The 26,402-nt window shown below is 44.8% G+C and overlaps 1 pseudogene; it reads right to left on the reverse strand.

The window, feature by feature from the left end:
• Window positions 1–6,466: 6,466 nt before the first annotated feature.
• LOC133142257 (perforin-1-like) lies at window positions 6,467–24,847 on the reverse strand (annotated as a pseudogene).
• Between the last annotated feature and the right edge of the window lie 1,555 nt (window positions 24,848–26,402).

Here is a 26,402-nt window from a genome sequence, read left to right on the forward strand (position 1 = left end):
ACTGACAACTTATCTCCGCCGGAACAATCTTCATTATCCCAAGAGTGGCCACTCCTCTGAGACTTCTCACGGTCACAGAGGCACTCCACTCTGCTAGAGTCAAATCCCTCTCCTCTGTCCTCATCTTCCTCGACCTGTCGGCCACCTTCCGTACAGTCAACCATGAGATTCTGCTCTCATCGCTGACTGGGACGGGTGTCACAGGATCTGCACTCACTTGGTTTTCCTCCTACCTCTCTGGTCATTCCTACCAGGTGACTTAGAGGGGCTCAGTCTCTGACCCACTCCAAACCGGAGCCCTGGAAGGCTCAGTTGTTGGTCCTCTCCTCTTCTCTCTATACACCATGTCTCTTGGTTCTGTTATCCCTTCCCATGGCTTTTCTTATCACTCCTATGCCGACGACACTCAAATCTTTATTTCCTTCCTTCCCAAAACGCAGGTCACCACCTGCTTGGCTGATATCTCTGCGTGGATGATTTCTCTCCACCTGAAGCTTAAACTTGGCAAAACCTCTCACTGATCGTCAAGGACTTTGTAGTATCCTCCTCCCATACAACCAGCAATCAGTTTGGATCTCTTGGTTGATCTAGCACAGTAGCCCAACAGTACTTGAATACAAGTTTTCTGTAGAGTTCAAGAACTTTGATATGATTTATTTTCATTTATTTATTTTCATTTATTTCATTTGTTGAAATGTGCCCAGCACAGGCTGTACGTTGTTGTAAGATTGAGTAGCCAAGAATCTTAGTGTGGAGTGCAAACACTTTGATATCATTTATTTTAAAGGTACAATACATAACCTCAAACTAATGGTCAAGAGAGGAATTGCAGTAACAAACACTCTCAAACCACAACACTGTTCTCTGAGAACACACTGACGTTGAAACCCCCCAACCCATGCCATTGACTATGGCAGTTACAACCAATTTTCAACCAATGAGCTTGAATTATTGTACAGCTATACAATGTTTTGGTACAGAGTGTCGGTCTGTAAACTGTAAACCCAAATTTAAGGACTATGAACACAGGCAGAGGGTGAGTCAACATGCCAGTGAGCCTTTTTAAATGATAGGAATAGATTTACAATGGATTTGTAACAATGTTTTAACACAAAAATCTTACCTATTGTATTGTTGTTGTTGAAAACACAGCATTCCAAGACTGTACATTTTTGTCAGATTCTTTCTAAGACTGCTATGCTGTAAATAATTTTGAATAATGTGTATTGAATAAATCACTTATTTATCACAACATTTACATTATGTAGGCATATTTTCAAATCTCCAGTCAGCTTTCAGCACTGATTAATGTAGGGCCCTATGGAATCTGGTATGGGTGGGTGCTGGGTGCTGGGACTGAAGAACCAAGTTGTTGTTGAAATTATATATTCATGTGATTATTTTATTATTAATTGCTTATCCTATTATTAGTGCTTATACTATCATTAGTTGCTTATTATTAGTTGCTTATGCTGGAGTGATCCAGATCATTCATACTTATTAAAGTACCATAACTTGCTTTGTGCTAATGAATATTATTTTCTGTAACTGTGTGAGTGGAGATGTCTCTCCCTGTCTGTACTGTGGGCCTCCAAGGCTACGGCCATTAACTGTGTGTTCTGGGTTATCTTGTCTTGGTGCCTGAGAGCCTGCAGAACCAAAAACATAAGACCTCATGAGACCTCATGACGGAAGCTACCATGGGGATTATCTTCCAGGAAATAGGGAATTAAAACAAGATAAGATAGATTTCTCAGACGCGCAGTTAATTGCACAGGCCCCTGTGTATACATCATGCTGGAATGTTTTGAGAACATGTATCTGCATAGACAGGGGAGATATGAATCAACAATCTGTAGTAAGGAGAAGAGTGGGGAATTGTCTTTGAATATTGACCATTGGGAATGTTTAATCAAAGGGGGCGTACATTTGTTGCGCTCCACGCATACATATATCCAGACAAAGGAGAGAAACCTTTGTCCTTGTTTTTGCATGTAACTTGGACCCTATGCATAGTAAAGATTGGATTTTATTTACTGTCTTTGTCTCTGAGTGTTTTCTTACAGGAATAAATTAAAATTCCCACCATATTGGGGATGAGGGGGGTAATAGATCAAAGTTACTATACCATTGGACTCACCACTTACCTAAAAAACTTTTCTAAGAAATGCCCAACATGAGAAAGTTATAATACACGGGGTGGGGTGGTAGCACAAAAGGGGGCAATTCCTACACCCCCTGAGCCATTCCATACATGGATGATGGACTTTATACATCTAACACCGTGTGAAGGGAAGAGATATGTATTGCTAATGATATGACCTTTCTCTAAATGGGTAGAAGCTTTCCCAGCCACATCTATAGATGCAATCACAGTAGCAAAATGTCTGAGTAGAGAAATCATTCCTAGGTGGGGGATTCCAAAGGCATTATATAGTGATAATGGGCCAGAATTTAGGAATTAAGTCTTGACCCGCCTAGGTTACTAATAAGAGTGAGATTCGACATGTGCTTCCTCCCAGATTGCCAGCGGAGCTGCCACCAGGAGAGATTAAGTCTGGAGATTGGATCCTGGTGCAAAGTGTTAAAAAGAAAAAGTGGAGTGAACCGACGTGGAAGGGTCCATATCAAGTGCTCCTGACCACACCTACTGCAGTGAGAATCCAGGAGAGAGAGACGTGGATACATCAATCACACTGTAAGGTAGTATCGCCTCCAGTTGCTTGTGTGTGGGTGCATTTCAATATTATTAAAGGGTCAGGATAGACTTGGAGGGAATCCAGCTACAAAGGGGGGCGAAGCATATAGAGCTTGTCCGTCTCAAACCTGGTGAAGAACTTATTTACGCTCCACAGTCAGTAGAGACTCCAGACCGGTTCCCAGATATGCCTCTCTCTGCCCTGTTTCTGTTGTTCATAGGGACATGCACGGTCAGTGAAGGTCATATGCCAACCTCGCCTAAGGCTAGAAGATATCTAGGGGCGGATGATTACCTATCTGAATCAGGAAATCCTGCACACATATATGCTACGAACTCATGATGGAGATATGCAAATAGATCAGCACATTCTGCAAACCGCACTAAATGTTATGTGTGCACAATTGCCGGCCTCTATATCTACACCCAGGCTAGAGGTGATACAGGCCGCAGGGCCTACGCAAAGTGTGAATGGTACGGTAAAGTGCGCTATTGCGGTATCCACTGCTCGTAGTACATTAACATCAATGGATCCCAGTACACCCCCACTCGACCTGATAATGGATTTGGGTTAAAATATTGTACTGATAAAGATGGATATCTGAAATTGGGGAATATGACTTCTAACATTCCACTCATGGTAGTCCAGTATAAATCGGGGCAGAAGTTTTGGTGTGGTGTCATGGGAAATGGCACTGAATTTGTGGGAGTAACCCGGGGGTGTCAGGGGAAACTACTGATTTTCTGTGGATATCTGCTCGAAGATGAACTGTCCTTTTCCACCGGTAGAGAGAACAGTCCAAATGGCACGCTATGTAACCCATCGGCACCGCATTGGAATGGGACGAGAGCCGTGGACAGTTGGTATTGGTTGTGTGGACATCGGATATATGTGGCATTACCGCCAAACTGCGGAGGGGTATGTGCTTATGTACAATTGAGGGATCACACGTACATTGTGAGCGCATATGAGACCACACGGGAAAGGCGAGACGGCAGTGCACCTCATGATTCTATCTGGGGCACCAATGTCCCAGGTGACGCAAAGTTGTGGACAACCAGACAGAAGGTAGCCCTCGCCCTATTTCCTTGGACATGGGTGGGGAAGCTAATGCTAAGTTTGGAGACTGAATTACCGTTTAAGTGCACTTATAAATGAGACCAGCAACATAACTAGAAGCATACAGCGACAGTTGACTGCTTTACGGCTAATGACACTGCAAAATCTGATGGTGCTAGACCTGTTGACGGCGGCGCAGGAGGGAGTGTGTCATATCGTGGGAGCCTTGTGTTGCACTTACATACCAGCAAATGATGAGAAAGGCGGAGAAATAGATCAGGCTTTGCGGCGCTTAAAAGACCAGTCGGATGCACAACAAAACGACTATACGGTATGATAACTCCTGGTGGCAGTGGCTCATTTCTGGGGGGTGGAAAGCAGCAATAACATCTGTACTGACCCTCATAGTAGCAGGATTCGCAGTACTGTTCTTCTGCAGCTGCTGTGGGGTTCCCATAGTTAAAGGATTGATATCAAAAATGTTGAATGCTAACCCACAATATCAGATGTTTATGTTACAGGACGTCAATGAAGTGACCGCTTCGTCTGACACGTCGGAGAGACCATACCAACATGTGATAGAATTAAATGACCTGTTTCAACAATAAAGTATTTTCCTGTGAATGAAGCACATGCCGAAAATTGAGAGAAGTGGCATGTTAGCGGATAATCAATGAAAAAGAGAAGGGAAATGTTGTTGAAATTATATATTCATGTGATTATTTTATTATTAATTGCTTATCCTATTATTAGTGTTTATACTATCATTAGTTGCTTATTACTAGTTGCTTATGCTGGAGTGATCCAGATCATTCATACTTATTAAAGTACCATAACTTGCTTTGTGCTAATGAATATTATTTTCTGTAACTGTGTGAGTGGAGATGTCTCTCCCTGTCTGTACTGTGGGCCTCCAAGGCTACAGACATTAACTGTGTGTTCTGGGTTATCTTGTGTTGGTGCCTGAGAGCCTGCAGAACCAAAAACATAGGACCTCATGAGACCTCATGACGGAAGCTACCATGGGGATTATCTTCCTGGAAATAGGGAATTAAAACAAGATAAGATAGACGCGCAGTTAATTGCACAGGCCCCTGTGTATACATCATGCTGGAATGTTTTGAGAACATGTATCTGCATAGACAGTACCTTGAAGGGGGGAGATATGAATAAACAATCTGTAGTAAGGAGAAGAGTGGGGAATTGTCTTTGAATATTGACCATTGGGAATGTTTAATCAAAGGGGGCGTACATTTGTTGCGCTCCACGCATACATATATCCAGACAAAGGAGAGAAACCTTTGTCCTTGTTTTTGCATGTAACTTGGACCCTATGCATAGTAAAGATTGGATTTTATTTACTGTCTTTGTCTCTGAGTGTTTTCTTACAGGAATAAATTAAAATTCCCACCACAAAGTGCAACCCAGAAGTAGGAAGAATAAATGTGGACACTGGATTTTCATCGATGAGCCAGGGGGTGAGGTGGGGGTCAGGCAGGAGGGCTGAGCCAGGACACTGCGTCGGGCTTGACACAGGACACGTGGAAAACTGGATGGATGGAGCGTAGGGGAGGTGGGAGGTTCAGCTAGACCGTGGAGGGACGGATGACTCGATGGGAGATGGGAATGGACCGATAAGCCGTGGTGCGAGTTTGCGGCAGACTGTGTCATAGAGAGCTTCTTTATTCCAGCCAGCAGAGGCCGCCAAAGCTCTAAATTCAATCAAAAAGTCAGACACCAAACTCTTGACGCAGGAGGAGCTGGCGCGCCCTGGAGTGCCCCCCGCTGACCTGTCAAATACTCTTTTTCATCACGGAAAGAAAGTCGTCACACTTAGGAGTCCCAGAGTCCCAGAAGGCTGTTCCCCCACCCGCGTTCCCAGCCAACAACGTTACCACAGAACCGGGGATTCGGGGTTCGGAGTAACTTCGGTGCATCTCCGGAACAGCAGACCACTAGGCAAATAAGCAAAGCCTTATGGCTTGTTTTGACATCAAATTCAAACCATGCTGCAATCCAAGTTTCTTTCGTATTTTGCAAGTGAAGTGAGCATGAGTTATGGCGTATTTATTTGATAGCGGCAGCGAAAATGAAGATTTTGAAGGGTTTACAGCAGAGGATTTTTGGGACAGTTTTGCGGGTAGCAGCATCCTAGATGATTGAGAATGTTTCTGTGGAGTCTGAGGACTCAGATTATTCAGAATCAGAGCATGAAAGTGTTGAAGAAGACAAAGAAAACTGGTCAGTCAATTTCAACCTTGTGAACATTCAACCATTTCTCGAGTCAACCTTCCTAAATGTTCTCAACCATAGCCAAAACGCCTTGGGATTTGGATGGAGCCACTTCCTATTGGCTTGGAACTAAAAGGGTTAAGGCCCAATATCTTCTAAATTATATATTCATTATAGACTTACAGGGAATTAGAAATGTATGTTTTAATTATTATTTTAATTGTGGCCATGTAAAATGTGGATGTCATACAACTTGGCGCTTTTTAAGCGATGGCCCCCTGAAATATAGAAGGCTGTAGCACAACAATGAAGCAGCATATGAAGCTAGGATTTTCAGGCTTTATATTTCTCATCATTGCCTACTGCCACACAAAAATTGAAGATGTGCTACGGTGCACTTAATTTCAGTTTACACAGAATGGCTCTCCTGAACTAAAGTGATCGCACAGAGATGTGAAACAATAAGATATGGAAACTCAGCTATACAATTTGTTTATTTAGTGGATTGATAAAGTGAAAATCATTGGAGCAGAAAATCATCAGGTCGCTGTGAACTTGGCTGGGTACACACAATATGTGATAGTCATCATGATAACTACATTAATCAAGATAACACAGCAATAAGTGCTGATTATTGTAAAACATGCATTGCAGTAGATTGGTGATAGTGGCATTGCTCTGGAGGATTACATTCTTGTTCATTGATGATAACAGCAGGTAGATTTTCTGGTATTTCTGTGACCAGATCAGCGTGCAAATTTTCTTTTTTTTAAATTTGGCCTGTTGTCTCCTGACCCGTCACTGGGGGGGCAGGCTTGTACTGCCTGTTGTCCCCTGACCCAGTACTGTTAGGCAGGCTTGTACGTGCCGCACTGGTAGCCGCTGAGTTGTGGGTCGCAGGTGAGAGTGTAGGAGTAGGAGAAGCCCCTTCCTTTACTCAGATTGCATCCGAGGGTGTGGCTGCCCTCCTGCAGTTGCGTACTGCAGGTGCCAAGGTGGTCATCGTATGACACATCCTTGTCCCACACTTCCATCTTCAGCTCGTGATCGGCCTCCACATGGCCCAAGTCATAGTCCCGGTTCCAGTACGGGTTGTTCTCTGAGTCGATCCAGTAGGTCTTGCGGAAGTGGGGTCCATACCAGAACTTCACATCGGGTTCTGGCTTCCCCACCAGGTCCCCACGCAGCCCCCAGGCCTTGATCACGGTCACCTGCAGCCGACCTCTCCGAGTTTTGGGGGCAGCAGTCAGCAGAAAGGTTGGGCTGCCCAACACACTGTTTGGGGGACTTGTCTTTTGGGATAGCGTTCTCCTTCAGGTATTGGTTGACCGCGGAATTCACGTTCCCCCTGACAACAGGGTTGGGAATCAGCTCATGGAGGGGGACCAGAGAGTACGACACGATGTCCGGGAGGTCCTTGAGGCTGGTCTGCCATTTTCGGAAGTCGAAGAATTCATTCTTGAAGAGGGACACCTCTCCCAGCCACTTGTTTCCGCCCAAGACCTCGGTGACATGGTTCAGGTATGACTGCTGAGAGCCCGTCTGGCTGTCCTGGTTCTCCAGCAGAGTCCTGCACAGGCTGGTAGTGGCGGAAGGTTCCAGATAGCCCAGCCCCACAGAGAGGCCCGTGTTCAGGCAGTCCTTCACCTCGGTGGCCGAGTAGCCGTTGACGGTGGCCAGGCAGGTGCGGATGGAGGTGAGCCTCCTCAGACGACCGCCCAGTCGCACCTGCTGGATGTAGTGCGTTCCGTAGGTGTGGATGAATCGTTTGTACAGGTGGCGTGTGTTCGGACTGTACTCCTGCGGGAGAGAGCGCAACTGCTGTTGGAACTCTGGGCTGAGAGGCGGGTTTCCTGAGACACGGTAGCTACAAGTCAGATGAAAAAAAAAAAGGAGATGAAAATGATAAAGGAGTGATAAGGGATAAAAGAGGTACATGGAAATAACAAGAAATCATTGATTCATGAACAAGTCGCATTCAATTTCAGATTCACATGAATGAAAACATTCTGAAAAGGGTAATCACCTTGTGGCAACATTTTCCATGTTTGCTTTAAAATGTTTGCTTTAAAAAAAAAACCCATTTGCTTTAATATTCTTGAAACGTGAAAATGTTCATGTAGTTCACCCTGCACATTTATGGACATATACATTGAGGTCCATAAGTATTTGGACAGTGGTACAATTCCTGTTCTTTTGGCTCTGTACTCCAGCACATTGGATTTGAAATGAAACAAATCCAAAGATGAGGTTACATTGCAGACTGTCACCATTAATTTGAGGGAATTTACATCTGTGTCAGGTGATCATTGTCAGAATTGCATCCCTTTTTATACATAGCCTTGCATTTTCGGGGACCAACAGTACTTGGACAGTTGGCTTCTCAGCTATTTCATATGAAACTAATGTATTCAATTGGTACCTCACTGCAGGCATGAGAAAGAGTCTTGATTCTCTTTGATTTCATTCTTGATTCTCTTTGATTTGCCTTTGGAGTCTGTTATTGGCATAGGTCAACAAGAGTACCACAGATATCCCAATGACAGTCAAGGAATCCATTATGTCACTGAGAAAAACAAAAGACATTGGCCAAACAATACTCTTACCAAAATAAACTATCTGGAATATCATGAAGAAGAAAGAGAGCATTGGTGAAGGCAATGATTGTGAAGGGGCTGGTTGGCCAAAGAAGACCAAATTATCACCATAATGATGAAAATCCCCAAACGTCTGGCCAATAGATCAGAAGCACTCTTCAGGATGCAGCTGTAGCTGTGTCAGTGACGACATGGCTCAGGCAGTGAGAGCAGTCGTCTGGCAGTCGGAGGGTTGCCGGTTCGATCCCCCGCCCGGGCTGTGTCAAAGTGTCCCTGAGCAAGACACCTAACCCCCAAATGCTCCTGACGAGCTGGTCGGCGCCTTGCATGGCAGCCAATCGCCGTCGGTGTGTGAGTGTGTGTGTATGAATGGGTGAATGAGAAGCATCAATTGTACAGTGCTTTTGATAAAGGCGCTACATAAATGCCAACCTTTTTTTTTATTTTATTTTTTTAACTGTCTCTAGAAGACTTTACAAACAAAAAAACAGTGGCGACACTGCAAGATGCAAAAACAGGATGGCCAGGTTACAAATTGCTAAGAAGTACCTAAAAGAGCCTACTATTCTGGAAAAAGGTTTTGTGGACAGATGAGACCAAGATTGACTTGCATCAGAGTGATGGCAAGAGGAAAGTGTACATGTGTAGAGTAGGTCAAAAGGAACTGCTCGAGATCCATTTTGAATTAATTCTGAATAGTACATTTTATCTGCTCAAGTTCAACCACAAATGCCTCCAAACTGATTGGATGGTGCTTTATCCCACAGCAAAGCAATTATCCCAAACATATGCCGTTGCCCTCGTTCTTCTTAATGATGTTCCAAACATTTGTTTTAGTTAGCCTATTTTGTGGCCTATTGTTACGACCGGCAATCAAGCAGTCAAATTGATTTTAAGGGTTTTATTTTCAATAATTGTGTTTCTGTCTGAATGCGTGTCAGAGTGAATCGGTTTAGGGGTGTTTGAGTGTCAGTGCAAGTGGAGTGTGAAAATACAAAATAACAAAGGAAGACCAAGTCAACCAAGTCAACCAACAACCAACAACCAACAACCAACAACCAACAACCAACAACCAACAACCAACAACCAACAACCAACAACCAAAGGCTCAGCACGGAGTGAGAAATCACTTCCCTGAGCATCTGGGTGAAGCCATTTATCAGGGTTCTCTCAGGTGCAAACAACCAGGAAAATTGGTGACTCAACTAATTATCCAATCAACAATTAGACCATTACAGGGGAAGGGAGGGATAGCACGCAGCACTGCCACCTGCTGGACGACAGCAACAACCTCAACTGAGGAAGACCAGGCAAGGTCGTCGCACCTATGTATCTTATTCGTTTATTTCTCAGCCTCATAATGGCTCCCTTGACTTTCAGTGGTACAACTCCGGTCCTCGTGTTGACAAATTAAAAGATTTCATGAGGGGGGTAATAGATCAAAGTTACTATACCATTGGACTCACCACTTACCTAAAAAACTTTTCTAAGAAATGCCCAACATGACAAAGTTATAATACACGGGGTGGGGTGGTAGCACAAAAGGGGGCAATTCCTACACCCCCTGAGCCATTCCATACATGGATGATGGACTTTATACATCTAACACCGTGTGAAGGGAAGAGATATGTATTGCTAATGATATGACCTTTCTCTAAATGGGTAGAAGCTTTCCCAGCCACATCTATAGATGCAATCACAGTAGCAAAATGTCTGAGTAGAGCAATCATTCCTAGGTGGGGGATTCCAAAGGCATTATATAGTGATAATGGGCCAGAATTTAGGAATGAAGTCTTGACAGGCCTAGGTTACTAATAAGAGTGAGATTCGAAATGTGCTTCCTCCCAGATTGCCAGCGGAGCTGCCACCAGGAGAGATTAAGTCTGGAGATTGGATCCTGGTGCAAAGTGTTAAAAAGAAAAAGTGGAGTGAACCGACGTGGAAGGGTCTATATCAAGTGCTCCTGACCACACCTACTGCAGTGAGAATCCAGGAGAGAGAGACGTGGATATATCAATCACACTGTAAGGTAGTATCGCCTCCAGTTGCTTGTGTGTGGGTGCATTTCAATATTATTAAAGGGTCAGGATAGACTTGGAGGGAATCCAGCTACAAAGGGGGGCGAAGCATATAGAGCTTGTCCGTCTCCAACCTGGTGAAGAACTTATTTATGCTCCAAAGTCAGTAGAGAATCCAGACCGGTTCCCAGATATGCCTCTCTCTGCCCTGTTTCTGTTGATCATAGGGACATGCACGGTCAGTGAAGGTCATGTGCCAACCTCGCCTAAGGCTAGAAGATATCTAGGGGCGGATGATTACCTATCTGAATCAGGAAATCCTGCACACATATATGCTACTAACTCATGGTGGAGATATGCAAATAGATCAGCACATTCTGCAAACCGCACTAAATGTTATGTGTGCACACAATTGCCGGCCTCTATATCTACACCCAGGCTAGAGGTGATACAGGCCGCAGGGCCTACGCAAAGTGTGAATGGTACGGTAAAGTGCGCTATTGCGGTATCCACTGCTCGTAGTACATTAACATCAATGAATCCCAGTACACCCCCACTCGACCTGATAATGGATTTGGGTTAAAATATTGTACCGATAAAGATGGATACTAATTAAGTGATTGAATCCACATGACTATCCAGAGGCAGCTGAGAAGCAACCATCCAATTACTTTTGGTCTCCTAAAATGGAGGGGGGGGGGGGGGGGGGGGTTGTTTGTATAAAAAAGGGATGTGATTCCTACACGCATCACCCAAAATTTATGTAAATACCCTCAAATTACAGGGAGCAGTTTGTACTTCAACCTCACATTTATTGTTTAATTTGAAATCCAATGTGCTGGACTAAGGAACAGAGACTGTCCAAGTACACAGGGATTGCACTGTACCTGTAATACAGACCTATTTACAAAGAAGCCTTACTAAGAACTTCTTGTTTGGGGTAATGAAAAAATGGGGGGAGTTACAATAATGATTTATGGTATCTGGTGGAAGGGTAAAAATAACCAGTTGAATCAGCCAGAAACTGGTTCCGCTAATTTTTTTTAACAGACTCTTATTTTGGCGGCTTGACCAACCTGTAGTGGCTACAGCTAGCTCCGTGAAGCTAGCAACAATTAGATTTCCTGTACAGAACTTCCGGTCTCAACTTCCTGTGATTTTCCGTCAAAATAAAAGCTAGTAAAGCGTAACGTCAAATAATGAGAACATAGTCACCGTGTTTTCTGCATTTCCTCACATAATTACCATTGTTTAAATCCATTGCTGATACCACTTCTAAAAGTCAGCAAGCAACTAGCTTGCTATTTGACTAGCTACTATAATAGCATACATTTCTTGACAGCAGTAACAGCTCATTTAAATGCATACCTGCTTACTGTTTGAAAAAAATGTTACCAAATATAAAGGGGCATACATTAAATCTATGTATAATATCTATTAAATTATACATTTATTATCTAATTCATTTTCAATTGTTGCTGTATTTACCGCTGTGTATTTGCCATTGGCTGTCAATTCACAAGCAGCTTATTTGCATAGCTGATAACTCAAAAACGATAAATTGTTACCAAATGAAAGGGGGTATACATTTACTCTATAGACCCATATCTTTAATAATGTACAGGAATTTCTGTGAAATCATGTTCCCAGCAATTGTTGCTGTGTGTGTGGGGCGGCCAAGCATGCCATAGACTGGCAGTTGCCACCCAGCTCAATTGCATAGCTGATCACTCCAAAACTGTACATTTGTATTGAAAGTGGGTATACAATTACTCTATAGACCCATAGCTTTAACATGGTATAGTTCTTTCTGTGAAATCATGAAGCGGGAGCAAATTGCAGAGAGGTGGCAAAAAACAGGCAGAGGGCTGCAGAAGCATCTGAACTTCTGGCCTCCCTGAGGGCTGAAGACAAGCTTGCTGCTGAAACTGATGACCTCTCTGCTGCCTTTGAGAGGGGAATGAAGTTCAAATAATGACTCTAAGGAGTGGGAACATAACAACCACTTATTTCATTTTATTACAGTTTAAGATTGCAACGGTCGATTTATACTGTTCTTTTCAAATCTAGCATGTAAGCAACCTCAGAGGTTAAATATCCTAAGCATGAGTTTTGAGTATGGTAACATTAGAATATTAATGTGTAATGCAATAGTTTAATGACTGACATAATTGATACATTTAATGTGACATCCTGGGAGGACAGTTTAAGATGGCACCATAATATAATGGTGTGCAGTTTAAAATACATTTAAATGGTATGCATTGAAAGGAATGCAACTGCAACATCCATCACTGTGTTTCTATATTTGTTACAGGCATTATCCAGAAATCAGCTGTATTTGTTTTGCTGAAATTACATGACTGATATGTCATTTCAAACCCACGTAAAACAACTAAAATACAAAATTCAAATTTCCAAGTAAATAATTACCATAAGGCAACATTTTCTTTGTCAGCATCCGAGACATGACTCTCTGCCGTAAAGCACTATGGGGAATATTTACTACTATTTACTTATTATGTTCTCTAACTTTAGACTAATGCTTTGCATACTTTACCCTAACGCTATGGCTATATGTAATTTGCTATAGGTTTTATTTGAAAATACACCTTATTTCAGAACACATACAATGTATTAGCTGCAGCATGCATGCACTGTTTTTATGTGCTACAATACAAACAGTAAAATGTTCAGTGTTAGTAGTTCCACCAGAAAGGCACATTTAGATTATATTTCATTACCTTTTTGCTAATTTTGGATATTTAGGTCCTACAGTAGCTACATACACTCATCGAGGACTTTATTTTACTCATGTGATTATCTAATCAGCCAATCATGTGGCAGCAGTGCATCACAAACAATCATGAAGAAACAGGTCAGGAGCTTTAGTTAATGTTCACATCAACCATCAGAATGGGGAGAAAATATGATCTAAGTGACTTAGACCATGGAATGATTGTTGGTGCTTTCAATATTATTCTGTTCCAGAATAACAGACCACAACACAAAATACCAATCTTTAAAACCCAGCAGTTTGTTGGAAATGATATCAATATATTTATAAAGACATAAAACTGATGTAGCCCCTTTAGATATGATAGGGGACGGTTCCTCTATGGCCTCCTCTGCTTTACTGAAGGACCACGACTACGACAGGACCCGGGCCCTATTGGCAGGGAGAGAGGGAGAGAGTGCAGACCAAACCAACACATACATTACAGAATATTTACTGCAAGCTATAAGCACTGCAAACCGTATAGACTACAAACTGTAATTCCACTGCAAACAATAGCCACAGCAAGCCATATGCACTGCGTACAATATACGCCACAGACTATACCCCCTATAAAAAAAAAGGGATATGTGAACTATTTCAAAACCAATAGCCTAAACCAGGGGTCACCAACCTGTTTGAAACTGAGAGCTACTTCATGGGTACTGAGTCATACTAAGGGCTACCAGTTTGTTTTGTCACGCACACAATACTGACCTTTGAACTAGAGTAGGTCAGAGTTCACCTAAACTTATCTAAACTTCATGTATAATAAACATATTTTTAAGATATTGTCATTTCCTGGACTGGATTGAGTCCTACCTCTCTGGTCGCTCCTTCCAGGTTGCCTGGGCTGGTTCGGTATCGACACCTCGGCCCCTCGCCACAGGAGTTCCCCAGGGCTCAGTCCTTGGCCCGCTTCTTTTTTCTCTTTACACTCGCTCCCTTGGCCCTGTGATCACTGCACATGGGCTATCCTACCACTGCTACGCGGACGATACCCAACTCTTCGTCTCGTTCCCGCCATCTGATACGCAGGTTTCAGCCCGTATCTCGGCTTGCCTGAGGGACATCCAGAGCTGGATGGACAACCACCATCTAAAGCTCAACCCAGGCAAGACTGAAATTATATTCATCCCTGCTAATACCTCTCCCCATCTGGATCTCTCCATTTCCCTCGGGGATACCACACTCACGCCGTCACCCAGTGCACGGAACCTCGGCGTGGTGATGGACAGCAGACTGTCCCTTTCCGAGAACATTGCGGCGGTGACCCGGTCTTGCAGGTTCTTCCAATACAACATACGGAGAATCCGCCCCTTTCTCACCCCCTACTTGACCCAGCTCCTGGTCCAAGCGATGGTTCTGTCCCGCCTGGACTACTGCAATTCCCTCTTGGCTGGCCTCCCAGCGTCCGCCATCAGACCCCTCCAACTCATCCAGAATGCAGCAGCTCGTCTGGTCTTCAACCTTCCCAAATACTCACACGTCACCCCCTGCTTACTTCCCTCCACTGGCTGCCTGTCATGGCTCGCATCAAATTCAAAACATTGGTGCTAGCCTTCCAAGCAGTTAAAGGGTTTTCCCCAGCTTATCTACAAAAAATCATCAGACCCTACACCCCTGCCAGACCTCTTCGTTCAGCCTCCACAGGCCGCTTGGCACCTCCCCCTCTCCGAACCTCCACCTCACACTCACGACTACAGTCTGTTCTGGCTCCACGGTGGTGGAACGAACTCCCTGTTGAGGTCAGAACTGTAGAATCTCTCCCCACCTTCAAGCGCAAGCTGAAGACACACCTCTTCAAGCAGCACCTCTCCCCATCCCTCCCTACCTCCCTGTGAACCTTAATTGTTGTCTCTGTGACTTGCATTGTGTATCGGTATTTTTAGTTGGCTAGGTAAGCAGTGTTTGGATAATTAACTTTGGTCACTTTTGCTCTGTTTCTTTGTTTCTTTGTTCCAAAAAAATATATATATATATTGGCCCTCGTCCTTATTTTTGTTGTACAGGTAGCAGTTGAAATTGTACTTCCCTCTAGGGTCTTTCAGCGCACTTATCCCTGGTTATGGGTATGCACTTTGTTGTACGTCGCTCTGGATAAGAGCGTCTGCCAAATGCCAATAATGTAATGTAAAGGCTGGAGTTGGACCCAGAAGAGATAAAGTGGAATGAGGGTTATGCTGTTGCTCTGTATCGCACCGAGTTCAATCTCACAAGCTTTGAAGAGTCCCCAGCAAGCAGGCAGTTGAGGCGGGTTTTAGAACTTGATCCAAACAATGCTTACATCATGGTTCTGCTGGGTCTGAAGCACACTGACTATAAAGAATATCAGAGAGCCTAGGAGCTGATGGAAATGGCCCTGGACTTGGATCCCAACAAACCCTATGTGATGCAATATGTGGCAATGTTCTATCGGAAAAATAAGCAATTTGATAAGGCCTTGTCTCTTTTGAAAAGGCTGCAGGAAATTACACCCAATTCAACCCTTGTGCACCATCAACTCGGTCTGATCTACATAACTAAAAAACAGATGTCAATCCAGGATGGAGGAGAAGAGGCTGAAGCTCTTCTCACACTGTGCATGCAACACCTGAATCAGGCCGTCTCCATTCAACCCTCCTTTGTATATGCCATGTTAGATTTAGCAGCTTGCTATGCAGAGAAGAAGAACTTCAAGAAAGCAGAGGAGATGTTTCAAGAAACATTTAAAGTGGCTACTGCTAAGAATGACAGTCTGCATGTTGTAGAGGTCCATTACGCAGATTTCCAGCTCAACCACATGAAATCAATGCCCTTGGCTATTATGCACTACAAGGAAGGGCTTAGACTGCAGAAAGATACAGCAGAGGGGAAAAGCCCCCCTGCCTGGCACCAACAATCCATGATCAAAGTCACTTAGACCACATTTCTTCCCCATTTGGTCTGAAAAACAGCAGAACCTCTTGACCATGATTTTATGCATTTAATTGCTGCCACATGATTGAGTATAGTGTTTATCATACTTATTATAGCTGAAAAATATTTCAGAAAAATATAAATTCTTGACATATGGATAAGTTGACTATGCAGTCAGTATACATATACACTCAGTGAGCACTTTATTAGGTATTTATTACATTACATTACATTAATGGCATTTGGCAGACGCCATTATCCAGAGCGATGTACAACAAAGTGCAAAGTGTATACCCATAACCAGGGATAAGTGTGCTGAAAGACCCTAGTGGGAAGTACAATTTCAGCTGCTACCTGCACAACGAAGATAAGGACCAGGGCCTATTTGATCATCAGATTATTTATTTTTTATTTATTTATTTATTTATTTAAAAAATTCTTTTTTCATGATTAAAAATGTTTTAAACTGAATAAACTTGTCTATAAACACTTAATACTTCATAATATAATAGGCTATGTGTACTTATATAAGTAGATGTATACGTACGTGAATTGCATTAAAAAGTTGGAAGTATGCTCTTTTGGAGGGGGGTGGGGTGCATTGTTTTGTTATTTCAATATCTTGGTATGTACTGGTGTTCATGATGACGTCTATTTAAAAAATGTTATGCTCTCATGGGCGCTGCACTTACAGAGAAATTAAATTTACTGTAGTAGGACAGATTAAGTTTCGGTTTCATGCTATTTATAGGCTACACGCCACACCGTGTTATATACACACACCGACAACCCATATAAAACCATCGCGCTTCGGAAACCGCGTCATTCCCAGATATTCTTCAAAAATGAGGCAAGGAAAGGATATTCATACGCGGATTGAAAAATAATTTGCGTATGTGATAGTCGGCTAAGGGGAGTTTTACTTGGAAACAGGCGGGGGCCCGCAGATGCTCCATGTAAATAGTAGAATTTACAATTCTTAGCCTACTGTGAGGGAGCAGGGGCGGGAGACCAAGAGCGACCGGGAAGGGATCACAAAGTTACCAACGATAAGTTGGATAGCAACTAAAATAGCAGAGGAAAATAACAGAAATCGGGAGTCTCCCTGGCAAACTACCCACTGAAACAAAACTGTGAAAGTGCAAACTAGCACTAAATCTCTAAAGAAGTGGGTGAGTTTTGTGAGAAAAGAAAGGAAAAAGGGAACCAAACTCCTTGGCGATACGCCAACCGAAAATCTGACCTAAACTATAAAGGTCAGGAAAAACAAAACAGCTTTTGGGCTGATTACTTGATGATAGAATATTAATCATTCATCCGACCTTTGTAATTGTTCCAGTGACCTTTGGTTTGCACTATTGTATACCGGTGGGGATAAAAGCGTTGGGCAACTGTAAGGGTAGGTTATTTACACCACAGCAACTGAACGCAATTTATTCCCAATGGGCCAGTTATGAACCAGGCGTTAACATCAGCTTGTCGAGAATTACTTTAAATCATTGAGTTTTATTATCACAAATCAGTCCACATCTGTCTTACAAACATAGCTTTTCAATGAAACATTGTCACAGTAGCTATCCACTAGCTACAATATCAGCTGCATTCGTTTATTTGCTCTCAGAGCGTCCAGTGCATGCTTGGAGCGCTCCAGAGCGTAAGTGCTCTGTATTTCTGAATGACAATGCTCTGATTGCTCTCAACTTCAGAAAGAGCGAAGTGTGCTCTGGTTCTTAGACGGCGAATTGAACGGAGCCATCACATAATAGCTCACAGAATACAACATTACTTGATTGTAAGATTTCAGTCATACGATGCGGCTAACCAGTTAAGATTACGTATGTTAGAGTCGAGTGCCACAGAATGTTTGCTCGGAAAAGTCAGTTCACTTAGCCAGCTACAATTGTACTTCAAGGTGACTTTATGGGGGTTCAGGTGTGGGGGTGGTCGTCGCCACGGTGCGTCGGTAAGGACACAAGGAGGGGTTTAATTCATCCACTTTAATGAATTAAAGAAGGTGCGTATGTGGGTGTGTGTGGTCTACAGAACAAACAACAAATGCTTGTTTAGTATACAAACCGAATGCACCATCATGCAGTACTTAACTGGGCAGTCTGACAACATACTAAGCCTACAATACAAACCAAAGTAGACTAAATTAATAATCTAATATCAGTAATGTGTACACTTGCATCACTTTACAGGAAAAATAATCACTAAATACCATAAGCAACATAACACACAATTACGTTACTTTATAAGAACGATATATTACATACAATATAATTAACGTTACACACATTTCCTGTTTAATAGCTACAAACGAGCTAGTAATCGAAATGGACTAAGCTGGGTTGGCTACTTGCTCTTTAACACAGCAAACATGAACGTTACTGTAGCCTATGCTACTAAACCGAAACTAAAGAAATGTTTGCTTACTTTGACTTCAGATAACGCACACGTTCGGCATAAACTGGAAACGGGAAAGCTCCGTCTTTAATTAGTGGATAACTACGTTCTTTACAATACTGCGGATGGCAGCCGCTTCTCTCTCTTAAACAAATGCAAACTATTCGACCTGGAGAGCAAACGTGGCTAGTTTGCGGACATTTATTTATATTTTTTCACCGCAGCAGCTGGTGGCTTCTTCTTCTTCTTCTTCTTCTTCTTCGCTATCACTTGCGAAGTCCCGCAAAACTCAGTCTCAACGGCGAATCTCCGCAGTTCTCGCAAGATCGCCCCTACTATCAGTGTTCACTATTTTACAGTACTACTGTTCAGCTAACTGGCTAGCTATAAACATAACAGTCACACATAGGGTTGCCAACTCCCTGAAATGGAAATAAGGGACACCTAGTCGGCCGGGCGACTTTTTTTTGGCTAAACGATTTTTCACACTATTTGAGGGCGGGTTGTAATAAGTCCTATCCATACCGTAATCATAAGGAAATGCAATGGCTTCAACCATTTACCAGACATATATCTATAATAAGCCCTTGTACTAAGACACTCAAACCTCAATTTGATCAGCTTCCTATTTTTGAGCAATAGGAATACATGGGAAACAAATTATCATTCAAGAATTTATTTTGTCAGTGCAAAACAGCTGTTCAACATGTTGAACTTAATCTTTCTTTGGAATAAAACAGAACTCTCTCCTCTCCTGCTCCACTTAAAACAGTTTTTTAAACAATATAAAACGTAGAAAACATGTAACATTTCAGTAGTACTTTTTTGTGAACTTTCAGTACAGTACAGAAAAGAAATGTTTACTTCTTCTTTGGAATAAGTCAGTGCAAAAACCATCCATCCATCCATCCATCATCACCCGCTTATCCGGAGTCGGGTCGCGGGGGCAGTAGGCAAAGCCGGGTATTCCAGGCGTCCCTCTCCCCAGCAACGCATTCTAGCTCCTCCTGGGGGATCCCGAGGCGTTCCCTGGCCAGGAGAGATATATAATCTCTCCAGCGGGCTCTGGGTCTCCCTCGGGGTCTCCGCCCAGTTGTACGAGCCCGGAAAACCTCCAAAGGGAGGCGCCCGGGAGGCATCCTGATCAGATGCCCGAACCACCTCAATTGGCTCCTTTCGACGCGAAGGAGCAGCGGCTCTACTCCGAGCTCCCTCCGGATGTCCAAGCTCCTCACCCTATCTCTAAGGCTGAGCCCGGCCACCCTACGGAGGAAGCTCATTTCGGCCGCTTGTATACGCGATCTCGTTCTTTCGGTCACGACCCAAAGCTCGTGACCATAGGTGAGGGTTGGGACGTAGATCGACCAGTAAATCGAGAGCTTCGCCTTCCGGCTCAGCTCCTTCTTCACCACAACGGTCCGGTGCAACACCCGCATTACTGCTGACGCTGCACCAATCCGCCTTTCGATCTCACGCTCCCTTCTACCCTCACTCGTGAACAAGACCCCGAGATACTTGAACTCCTTCACTTGGGGCAAAGACTCGTTCCCAACCCGGAGGGAGCAATCCACCGTTTTCCGGCAGAGAACCATGGCCTCGGACTTGGAGGTGCTGACTCTCATCCCGGCCGCTTCACACTCGGCTGCAAACCGCTCCAGTGCGTGCTGATCAAGGTCACGGTCCGATGACGCCAGCAGAACCACATCATCCGCAAAAAGCAGAGATGCGATTCTGAGGTCACCAAACCGGACACTCTCCTCACCTCGGCTGCGCCTTGAGATCCTGTCCATGAATACCACAAACAGGACCGGTGACAAGGGGCAACCTTGGCGGAGTCCAACACCCACCGGAAACGTGCTTGACTTTGTGCCGAGAATGCGGACACAGCTCTCACTTTGGTTATACAGGGACCTGATGGCTCGTAACAACGGCCCCGGTACCCCATACTCCCGCAGTACACCCCACAGGGTTCCCCGGGGGACACGGTCGAAAGCCTTCTCCAAGTCCACAAAGCACATGTGGACTGGATGGGCAAACTCCCATGACCCCGCCAGCAACCCTGCCAAGGTAAAGAGCTGGTCCACTGTTCCACGGCCAGGACGGAAGCCACATTGCTCCTTCTGAATCCGAGGTTCGACCGTCGGTCGGAGTCTCCTTTCCAGTACCCTAGAGTAAGCTTTCCCAGGGAGGCTGAGGAGTGTGATACCCTGGTAATTGGAGCACACCCTCCGGTCCCCCTTCTTGAAAATGGGGACCACCACCCCGGTCTGCCACTCTACAGGTACTGTCCCCGATCTCCACGCGACACTGAAGAGGCGTGTCAGCCAAGACAGCCCAACAATGTCCAGAGCCTTCAGCATCTCAGGGCGAATCTCATCTACACCCGGCGACTTGCCACTGAGGAGCTTTTTGACTACCTCAGCAACTTCCGCCAGGGATATAGGTGCAGATTCCCCCGAGTCTTCAGGCTCTGCCTCTTCCACAGAGGACGTGTTGTTCGGGTTCAGGAGCTGCTCGAAGTGCTCTTTCCACCGCCCGACAATATCCCCAGTCCGGGTCAGCAGTTCTCCTCCCCTGCTGAAAACAGCCTGAGACAAGCCCTGCTTTCCCTTTCTGAGTCGTCGGATGGTTTGCCAGAACTTCCTCGAGGCCAACCGAAAGTCCTTCTCCATAGCCTCCCCGAACTCCTCCCATACCCGGGTTTTTGCTTCAGCGACTGCCGAAGCTGCAGCCCTTCTGGCCACCCGGTACCTGTCTGCTGCTTCAGGGGACCCCCGGGCCAGCCAAGCCCGAAAGGCCTCCTTCTTCAGCTTGACGGCCTCCCTCACCGCTGGTGTCCACCAGCGGGTTCTTGGGTTGCCGCCCGACAGGCACCGATGACCTTCTGGCCACAGCTCCTGCTTGCCGCCTCTGCAATGGAGGCTTTGAACATGGCCCACTCGGACTCCATGTCCCCAGCTTCCCCCGGGATTCGTGAGAAGTTCTTCCGGAGGTGGGAGTTGAAGACCTCGCGAACAGGGGCCTCCGCCAGACGTTCCCAGTTCACCCTCACTACACGTTTGGGTTTACCGGGTCTGTCAGGCAGCCTCCCCGGCAACTTGATCGAACTCACCACCAGGTGGTGATCAGTTGACAGCTCTGCTCCTCTCTTCACCCGAGTGTCCAAGACATACGGCCTCAGGTCTGATGATACGACCACAAAGTCGATCATCGATCTTTGGCATAAGGTGCTCTGGTACCAAGTACACTTATGAGCTACCCTATGCTCGAACATGGTGTTTGTTATCGACAATCCATGACCAGCACAGAAGTCCAATAACAAAACACCGCTTGGGTTCAGATCAGGCAGGCCGTTCCTCCCAATCACCCCCTTCCAGGTTTCTCCGTCATTGCCCACGTGAGCGTTGAAGTCGCCCAGCAGAACTACCCTTTCCAGGATGCCACCCAGTGACTCCAAGAAGGCCGGATACTCTGAACTGCCATTTGGTGCATAAGCACAAATGACAGTCAGAGCCTTCCCCCCAGCGACACGTAGTCGCAGAGAGGCGACCCTCTCGTTCCCCGGGTGGAACTCCAACACAGTGGCGCTCAGCCGGTGGCTTGTGAGTATCCCCACACCCGCCCGGCGCCTCTCACCTTGAGCAACTCCAGAAAAGAACAGAGTCCAGCCCCTCTCCAGGAGTTTGGTTCCGGAACCAGTACTGTGCGTGGAGGTGAGCCCAACTATATCTAGTTGGTACCGCTCCGCCTCCCGCACTAGCTCCGGTTCCTTCCCCACCAGAGAGGTGACGTTCCACGTCCCCAGAACCAGTCTGCGACGCCGAGGATCAGCACACCCGGATCCCCGCCTTTGCCTACTGCCCGTTGGGCAAATCACCCGACTCCGATGCCGACCCCTGCAGGTGGTGAGCCCACAGGCGACCCCACGTGACCAGTTCGGGCTGTGCCCGGCCGGGCCCCATGGGATAAGGCCCGGCCACCAGACGCTCGCCGTCGAGCTCCCCTCCCGGGTCTGGCTCCAGCAGGGGGCCCCGGTTTCCCTTTTCCGGGCGAGGTAACTGGGTCTTTGTGTGGCCGTGTCATGGGCCGTTGCCTTGGGAGACCCTACTGGGGGCTAACAGTGCCCCCGACAACCTAGCTCCCAGGATCACCGGGACACACAAACCCCTCCACCACGTTAAGGTGGCGCAGTGCAAAAACTGTAAACAAAAACACTTATTGTGCCTCAAAGGCCCTGACTACACTTGTGTAGCCTACCAACAATACTTTTAGGCATCTTCTGAACAAAAGAAGACAGACACACAAACCATGTATTTAACTGTAGAATGTACAAGGTTGCTAACCCCTGAAAGTGCACAGAAAATAAATACTGAGAACAAGACCCTTAGTGTCCTTAACAGAGTGGACATGAAGATCAATGCTACATCAAAAGCCTGTATAGAGACAGACTAAGTTTCAGATATACTGTACCACATTACCATTAGGATTATTGACAGTCTGCCCACCCTGTGACTGTCGCTGCTCATTTGGATTCATTTGCCAACTAGAAATAAGCAGCTCTGAATTTGGAGTAGGCCTAATTTTTCCACTTTTGCTCTCTTGCTGCGGTAAGTAGTCATTTGTCCTCCAGTGCTGCAGTGTAAAACTCTGAGCAAGACATTTCATAATTCAGAGAGACAATCAGCTCACTCTTAATTAGTGGAACAGAACATTTGTTCCGCACATCCGTCCATTTGTTATTCATTGAAGAGAAAATCCTCTCCACAAACCCAGTAGAGGATGGGATGCTGAGGACAAAGGATACCACAGCCAGGATGTTGGGGAGGTCAGCTGCCTGGAGAACTTCCATCCACCTCTCTGCTGTTCCCTTGGACTCCCACTTCTCCTTCTCCTTAGTGAGGTGCTCCAGAAGGCTGTGTGCAGTCACACACTCATCATAGAGCTCATCCATAGAGATGTGAAGCCTGCCAATAGAGATGAAAAACAATATAAAACAAGACTAGGTCAAAACCTAATATATGGCTGGCCCCATTTTATTTAACACTGGATACACATCTGGTTACTCCTGTGGGAACTTATTAAAGATTGTTAATTGTTGACTGCTGCAGTCTTTCTAGCCGAAGACTAAGGCCAGACTTATATACACCAGCATTCAATTCATCAATATATTTCACAACTACACTGGTAATCATTTCATCCTTACCTGCCAACTAGGTGAAGCCGTTCAGTAATCTTCTCCATGTTGTCATAGGAGATCTTCCCAGATCCTAGAGAGAGGGGCTGCAGGTGAAAGAGCCAATTTTCCTCTGAGAAGTCAAACCACTTCTGGACATAACTGATGGCGGTGTTTAAGAAGGCTGTAAACTCCTGCCTGGCAACATCAGCATCAGATGGCGAGAGACGCTTGAGCTTTTGTCTTGTTAGGAACCCGTAGAACCCATCATCTCTTCTCTGAGTTAATATTCTCAGAAAAGAATCCATGATGGCATAGAGGTCGACTGATGTGGTTGCATTCTTCTCCAGCTTTTTAACCACCTCTTCAAAGAGGGACAGGAGGTACACTTCCACAAGGCCTGCCTCTTCCTCAACCCCAGCATCTTCTGTCAACCTCAGCAATGCTTGCAGGTGCTGTGGACATTCCTCACCGATGCTTATAAAGTATGACTTCAGCGGAGCCCAGCTCTGCAGCAGGCGGGTGATTGCAGGGTTGAGTGACAGCCATCTCGTCACCACATGGCGCAGGATTTCATGGAACTCCACATAACAAAACTCACAGAACTCCTTCAGGGACTCTCTCCTTTTGGCAGAGATGGAAAAGAAACTGTAGATCTTGAGGACAACATTTTCCACATCAACTGAGAGCTTATCCAGGGCATGTTTCACAGTGTTATGGACAATATGCGCATGACAGTTGCCACGAAGGATCTCACTGTTGGACTTTTGCAATTTTGTGAAGACTGAATTGTGGATGCCATAGTTGACATTTGCGTTGTCTGCACTGAATGCAGAAACATGATCCAAGGTTAGGCCCATGTTTTCAAGAGAGCTTCGGATGGTATGGACTATTCCTTCAGCAGATTCATCAGGATTTTCAACAAAATCTATCACCTTGTTGATGATCCCGTTCTCTGGAGTGAAAAACTGCACGGCCAAGGGAAACATCTTGCGATTGCCCTTATTAGATGCATCGGTTTGTAGAGAGAAGGGAAGTGGATTCTCACCACTTTTTAATTTGTTGAGGACCTCCTCTACTGCCTTTGGAGACAGGACATCTGTGACTACTGCTTCAGCTTTCGTCCTCCCACAGGACATCTTCTTGGCGATGCTGGAGTCATTCAGTGTTCGGAGAGTCAGCTTGAGTGCACAGTCAGCTGAGTTGTAGCTCAAATTGTGCTTCACAGTGTGGTAGATATGTGCTACCACAGCAGCTGTCACCTGTAAAGAAAAAAAATAAATCTCACTGTATATATGTATAGTTTTTGTATAGTATATTAACTACCTGTATTATAGTAAAATTATGTATATTTATTTATCCAGTATATGAACTGTTTGAACTTGAAGATGTATGTAAAAGGTTGTATATATGTGTATACTGTATAGTATATTTATGATTATGTATTTATTTGTATATATTATTTATCTATCAATTGTATTCATTTGTTTATTAAATTAAATAAAAAATAATATTGTATTATTTTCGGCCATAAAATGCTGACATTCCTTGCACTTTCCCTGAAGAGTAAGTTATCATGGTAACGTTAGCTTAACTTCTTTCAGTGTGAAGTAGTTGATTGGTAGTTTGCAAAGCAGTTCCAAGGTAATATTAGCGTCCATAATACTGCTAGCCTATCTATTAACCAGATTTGGGTTAAAAAACAAAATCAACATTCTTATTTTATATACCATATCCGCCTCTGGAGTCGCTTGGCGAACAACAAACTTGTCAAGCGTTCCCCTAGTTTTCCGCTGCTTCATGCTCCTCTTATGGCGTTCACCTGATGAATGTTGCTTCACATCAGTCAATCCACCATGAGCGATAGAGAAACATCGGCGGCAGACGGTGCAGTTTGCCTTATAAACGTTGTCCCCCGCCTTTTCAAGCCACCCATTATCTTTTTCCCAGTCGGTCCTGTGTTTTTGAAGCCTTTTTATCTTTTTTCTCGGCGGAGTACACACGTTAGTGGTAGGAGGACTGTCCGAGTCCGAGACCTCCAAGTCTAAACCGGTATCAGCATCTGCCATTTTTGTTGTCAGCACGCTCAGGACCCAACACGTAACCGCCGCGCTCAGGACCCAACCAATACTCCACTGATACCAATACCAATTCTCCACTGATGTGAGAATGCACTCCGCTCATTGGTCAAGCAGCGGGAGAGGGGCAGGGCAGCAGCGCAGCAAGATTACCGTAAATTCTCATATAAATCGCTCTATCATTCATTGATTCTCAAAAATAAGGGACAAAACGCGTCCCTTATCGGTTCAATACGGGACGTGTCATTTAGTTTCCAAATACGGGACGATTCCGTATTTCAAGGGACGGTTGGCAACCCTAGTCACACATAACATAACAGTTATCCATTGCTAAGCACAATTTCTGTAATTCAGGCATGTTCAACAAAATGTTTGAGGAAATCCACAAAGTGTGTTTCCTTCATCCACCCAGTGGGATTTGCTCCTCCTATGTTGCCAAGTGGTCCATTGTTGAGGAAGTGATGGT

Source organism: Conger conger, chromosome 12 (genome assembly GCF_963514075.1).
Source record: "Conger conger chromosome 12, fConCon1.1, whole genome shotgun sequence".
In the NCBI taxonomy this organism is placed as follows: domain Eukaryota; kingdom Metazoa; phylum Chordata; class Actinopteri; order Anguilliformes; family Congridae; genus Conger; species Conger conger.